This window comes from Halyomorpha halys, unplaced genomic scaffold (assembly GCF_000696795.3).
Source record: "Halyomorpha halys isolate HHAL.00 unplaced genomic scaffold, Hhal_1.1 Scaffold1177.1, whole genome shotgun sequence".
NCBI classification, from domain to species: domain Eukaryota; kingdom Metazoa; phylum Arthropoda; class Insecta; order Hemiptera; family Pentatomidae; genus Halyomorpha; species Halyomorpha halys.
Genome location: NW_027114829.1, coordinates 283816 through 289893, shown reverse-complemented (window position 1 = coordinate 289893; position 6078 = coordinate 283816). Strand labels below are relative to the sequence as shown.

Genomic DNA, 6078 nt, shown 5'->3' with positions numbered 1-6078 from the left:
TGCTATATATTAATTCCATTCCATAATTTTAATTTAACATTGAATCGATTTGTCATACTAGGAGATTTTGAGTCGTAGTGTTTCTGGATCAGGAGTGTTTCCATGATGTGTTCCCTATATATGTGTTATGTCTAACCCCAGTTTTCGTCGACAAGCTTATTTATTGAGTAATTTGAAACTCAGAGACTAGAAGCCTGAGATATTTATTCAAAATTTCACAAGAGGATAAAATTCCATCCTCCTATCAAATATTAATGAGTTATATTTTACCGAGGTTGCCAGCTGGGTATATTTTTGCCTATAAATTAGACCAAATTAACAAAAAAAATTCCTATGGTAATTCAGTCGTTGGATTAGACGGATCGGCGATGAGAACTAGAAGTTGACAGCTGTGATGAAGATGAGAACCCAAAAAAAAAAGAAGAAAAAATCAAAAAAAGGACCATGATTTGAGGTGCGTGGCCGGGAGCAGAGGAAAGATGAAGGACAATAGCAAGAAGATGGAAGACACGCAAGTCCTGCAGAGGCTGAGAGCATGCGAGCCACCTGTTCCTCAGCACGCCAACCTGGATCTCACTACAATGCCTTGTTTCCAGCAGCAACATAAGATTTTTGAAATATGCAGTAGTAGATTATTATTAATAGTTATGTAAGACCAGATTAGTAGATAAATGAAATTATTTTCCTTATAAGCCTTGAAAAAATTTTAAATATTCACCATAAAGCTATAATCTAAATCGGGATTCATCGAACGATGCCCGCCTAACCTAACCTTTATGAGTGATTACAATGGGGTCTTTTTACATCCTGCGGAACAAAGAGTTAATTGCTGCAGAGGGGGGAGGAGTGTACAGATTACTGAAAAGAGCGGATTAAAGAAAGTATTAAGGAAAATGGTGTAAACTATTTCAACAATATGAATGTATTTGTATTTATTTTTTAATTTGAAGTTTTAAATTTTTTTTTTTAAAAAGTGTTGTTTTTTACGGTTCGAATACATTAATTTATATTACATCATTTTCTGATTTCCTATCAATCATTCATCCTTTTGACATAAAACTGCAGACTTACGAATTTTCAATAAAATATTTTATAATTTATTTATTAATTTTTTTTTACTAGTTTTTAACCTTGCTTCCTCTTTCATTCCTGGCAATCATCCGAGGCGCCTGAAAAGATGGCCTCGTGACCTTATATTGTAAAATGTTTTTAGTTCTACTACTAGGTAGTTTCTGTACATGCTGTATCATAACATTATCATTATGATCAAATTTACTTGTTGTATTTTTTATACAGTTGTAAATATCAATAAAAAAAAAAAAAAAATTTTTTTTATAAACATCTTTTTATTATTTTTTTTATGTTATATAATCAGTTTTTGCTACTAATATATTTCTACTGTTTTTTTAGGAAGTTATTTCGCGTGCTGGTCAATAAAGTTATCAAAATAGTAAAAGAAAACTATTTATTGTAAACCAAAGTTTCGCCCCACTTTGCAAGGCTTCGTCAGGGCTGACAGATTTAATCACGAATGTCAACTGCACTAATATTATTCTTTTACTATTTTGATATCATTATTCTCTGCTACCGGGACTATCTGCAATCTAGCTAATACGGTTAACTATCTTCTTCCAATATTCTTTTTTTTTAGGATATTAAAAGCTTTATTTTATAATAGTTCTAGAGGAAACAATTCTATCAGCTAAGAACTATTTTTGAATAATACTATGAAATAATAAATTTATAGTAATAGAATAAATTAATTCTTTTCTGTGAAATAAGAGGTCAAATAAATATAGTAAATCATGGGATTTGCTGTTTTTATTTAATTATATTCATTCAATAATGGAATTATTCGATCTCATTTTGCTTAAATATTTTTTTAGAGTTCAATACTTACAACTAATAAACAAAAAACGTATTGAACAATATTTTAAAAAAAATTAAGGGCCGCTCCGGGATTTGAACCCGGGACCTCCTGCACCCAAAGCAGGAATCATACCCCTAGACCAAGCGGCCACGATGGATAGAATCCACTGCACAGATTTCTTTAAAGTATTATAAATTATTGGATATAAATTACATTGTATGATCATTGGTTCGAAGTTAGCCATTTATTTTGGACTCCGCGCTGTTCCATTGAATGAATCTCGATTTTCCCACTGCACAGAAAAGTGACCAGGAAATCTCCATTTCGTAGACCGCGCCCTAGGAGCTAACAAAAAACTTATTTAATATAATTTTAGAAATTTTGAACATTATCATATTTAATCTATTCTGCCCCTGTATGATTTAATGGTTTTATAGTCCTGTTTGTTTTTTTCGCCCAGAATAATACTTTTAATCGTATAGATTAGGTTTAAATGAATAATAAATTAAAAAACATACTTCTATATACCAGGCCAATAACTTTTTTTGGAAAAATCGAAAAAGATTAGTTTTCAGCGTCTTTTGAAAAAAAAACCAACTACTATTTAATTCTCTTATGTATGAACTTTCATATAAAAATTAAAATTTAGAAATTTCGAAGAATATTTTTTATCTGCCGATAAATATGCCCTCGTGAACGGTAGTAATTCTACACAATTTTATCAAATCAACTAGTAATGGGACTGTTTAAAAAAATTGAAGTTCTGTTCTTCTGTTTCATATCAATATATTTTATATTAAATGCCATTAAAGTGAGAATAAGGAGCTTAAAAAAAAAACTCCGGTAATAATCTGTTTCCTTATGGCCTTTATTAATTTTATTTGAATCCATTTTTTCCTTGTATTTTTTTTTTTTTTTTTGAGTAGTACTTTTAAATTCGAATTAAATATTACATATGTGCAAAACTGTATTACATTTATATATTACATTAATCTGTATTAGATTTATACACTGTGACTATATTAAAAATTTAAACAATTTTTTTTATTTTATTTATTTATTCTTATAGATATATTTTATTTTATTTTTTTGAAAGGAGAATAAATGAATTAGGTTAAGATAGAAATTTTTTTTAGAGATTTTTTAGTAGCTTAAAAAAATCTTCGGTAATAATTTGTTTCCTTATGGCCTTTATTAATTTTATTTTAATCCATTTTTTCCTTTTATTTTATTTTTTTGAATAGTACTTTTAATTGAATAGTACCTTTTCCAGTTATATACAATATATTATAAGTTTAAAAAATTGTTTTGCTATTTCTACTATAATATGCTTTGAATTTAACCGACCTGTAGCAATCTGGCAGCATACTTTTTTCAATAAAATGTTTCTCTCTATTTGAAACCAAATTCCTTTTTATTCAGTAAGCTCCATCACTGGTTTAAATTAACGTTTTATAGATTCTTCCCAAGGATCTTATATGCTGATAAATCAAATTTTAGTACAGCCAGAACCGTTTCTTGAATTCGTTTACTACGGCCGTTGGGGCACGTTTCATTGCGTTTTGATTGGCTTTATAGCCATGGAAGAAGGCAGACTAAACCCCTGGTAGGAGCCAAAAGGTCAGGCTCGGATGCGGGTATCTCCTCGGTCCAAAGACCTCTCTCAGTCGGAATTAAGTTAGGACCCTGTAATTAATGACGTCCAAGCCACCATCATCCCCTTACATTGTATCTATCCTTTAATGGTATCTGTCCTAAGGCTGTATTTAATTTTTAATTTCGCTGTCATGACCTTAGTGACTTTAAATTATTTTAATATTACGTCTGTCATACGCGAAAATAATCATGATATACAAAAGAAAGAGTTGCATGACCTTCATTTTTAATAGTACTTCCAATGTAAAGGACATTAAATTAATATATATATATATTTAACTATAGCATTATTGCTTATTTTTATTTAACTGTTTTTGCTTTACCAAAGGTACATTACAATCAACATACAACCAATTGGTCCATTACAATTTAAGGAGGGGGTGCAACATGACTTTACAAAAAGAAACAAAAGGAAGTATACGAATGGAAACATGCACCTAAACTGCTCTACGAAAATGTAATGTAGTAGAGGTATGTCGGTTAGGAGTAAACGTACCAAAAATACCTTATATTTGGAGTGAATTTGTTGTAACTAAACGTGTTATATAAGTGCCCACGATCATCCTGGACAAATTAACTTTTCGATTCGTTTAATCCTGACCATCACACCTCATACTTCCTTATCTTTGCAGTATACCAGTGTAGGTACATTTTGCCCTTCGTATTATTCTTATTTCTTCTCTTTTTTGTATAATTATTAGTTGTTGGAACAGAACTAGTCAGTACGGTACCTCTAATCCATCCGACCGTCTCGTTGGTCGCCAAAAGGTTATTGTCTCATTTTTTCACTTGTGTTCTTTGTGTTCTTGCCTTTTCCAGTTTGTCATTACCTCTCAATTACATGAAAACTGAAAAACGGAGTTGCCTTCTTCCTAAACATTTATCTCAAATTTACAGAAGTTCTATAATTATAATAATTACTATAGAACAGCTATTTCCTAAGTCTATTCAAGCCGGAAAATGTTTATACTGTAATAAGAGAGTATGAGAACACTCAATCGGACAGGCACTGCGTTTATTGTTAAATTCTTCTTATCCCCTACTCTCCTATTACAATAATATAAAGAATTTACCAGTATTGCTCCTAACCACTTCCGTTTCATCTTGCGTCAAGAAATAAATTTGCTCCCCTTTACGGTTTTTGTTCCCTTGAGTTGTAGAACATTTAATTTCAAAAGATGCGATATTCCATATTCATTGATAGCCAATTGATATCACTATAAGTGGACGTTATTAACTGAGTAAATGAACTTGTTTCAAAACCCATGTCTGTGAATAAAGTGATAATATGCGATTTGAATTTACCAAGTTACATTGTCTTACACAGTTTTAAGATAAAGCGTCCTTCAAGATACCGAACAGTTTTTACTTTACAAAGAGGTAGAGATACGAATGGTCTAGACCAATTCTCTGGAAAGATACAAACTTTTAAAAACACTAAAAGTATACTTTTATCAGGACGATAAAATAACGTTGCTTTTCTTGAATAGTAACGCACCTGAAAAAAATATATATATATTTGGTTAATTTCGAAATGGAAAGACATTATCGTAGATATGAGTTTCTTTCTCCACTGTGGCCCCTCTTACACAACAAAAACTTTTCCAAAGCTACTAGAGTTGTCAAAAATCAAACTCATTCTACCAAATTCAACAAAGCAGTGATATTTTTTGTGTTTTATTTTATGTTTATACTGATGTTCGGTAAAGTCAAGGAAATGTGACTTAGTGGAGTTTAACGCAGAGGTTTAGATATATTCCTAACGACTTTACGTAAAGAATAGTAATTAGCAAAAAAAAAAAAATAAAAAAAATAAATAGAAAATAACATTCAATTTTCTTTTTTTCTTTATTTCAACCAATTTTGATTGATTAATATTTTAATTTTATTTATATAAATATACATACATGTGTTAGGGGTTTTCTATAAAAATATAATATATTCAATTCTTAAAAGTAATGGTTTTTTTGACAAATAAAAATCATGCAGATTAAGCTTCGTCAATTTTATTTGAAAATGTAAATTCTTCTAGGTGTTTTAGATCAAAATTTTTACAAATGAAAAATTAACTCTTCTACTTGAAATGCTTCTATATCAATTTTTAACAATTATTTATGATATATAAATACGTGTTTATATCCATACATGCGTGTTTTAATTCTATGAATGGAATAACCAAATATTTTTTATATTTCATATATTGAGGTATAATTTATATATATTAAAAAAAGTTTATTTTTTGATAGTGATAAGTAAAACCAGAATTTCAATTCTAATGGCTTTAGTAGTATTATTTCAATATTTGTATAGAATAGAGTAGTATATATTGATAGTATTATAAGTATTACTTTAGTATACATATTATTAATATGTTATACAGGATATTATTATAATACAGAATATTACTAGTAGTATTTCATAAATTATATTATAATTCAATTTCATGCTAATAATAATTTGTATTTTATTTTTTATTTCGACCTTAACCGTTCATAAGTGGAACTGCTTGTAACTTATGTATTATGAAAAAATATTTTTTTTTTTTATTTTAT

At 29.1% G+C, this 6078-nt stretch overlaps 1 non-coding gene across 1 annotated transcript; it reads right to left on the bottom strand.

Annotated features, from left to right (window-relative positions):
• Positions 1–1947: 1947 nt before the first annotated feature.
• Positions 1948–2019, bottom strand: TRNAP-UGG (transfer RNA proline (anticodon UGG)). Its single transcript has one exon. It is a non-coding gene; the product is annotated as a tRNA-Pro (tRNA).
• Positions 2020–6078: the final 4059 nt, after the last annotated feature.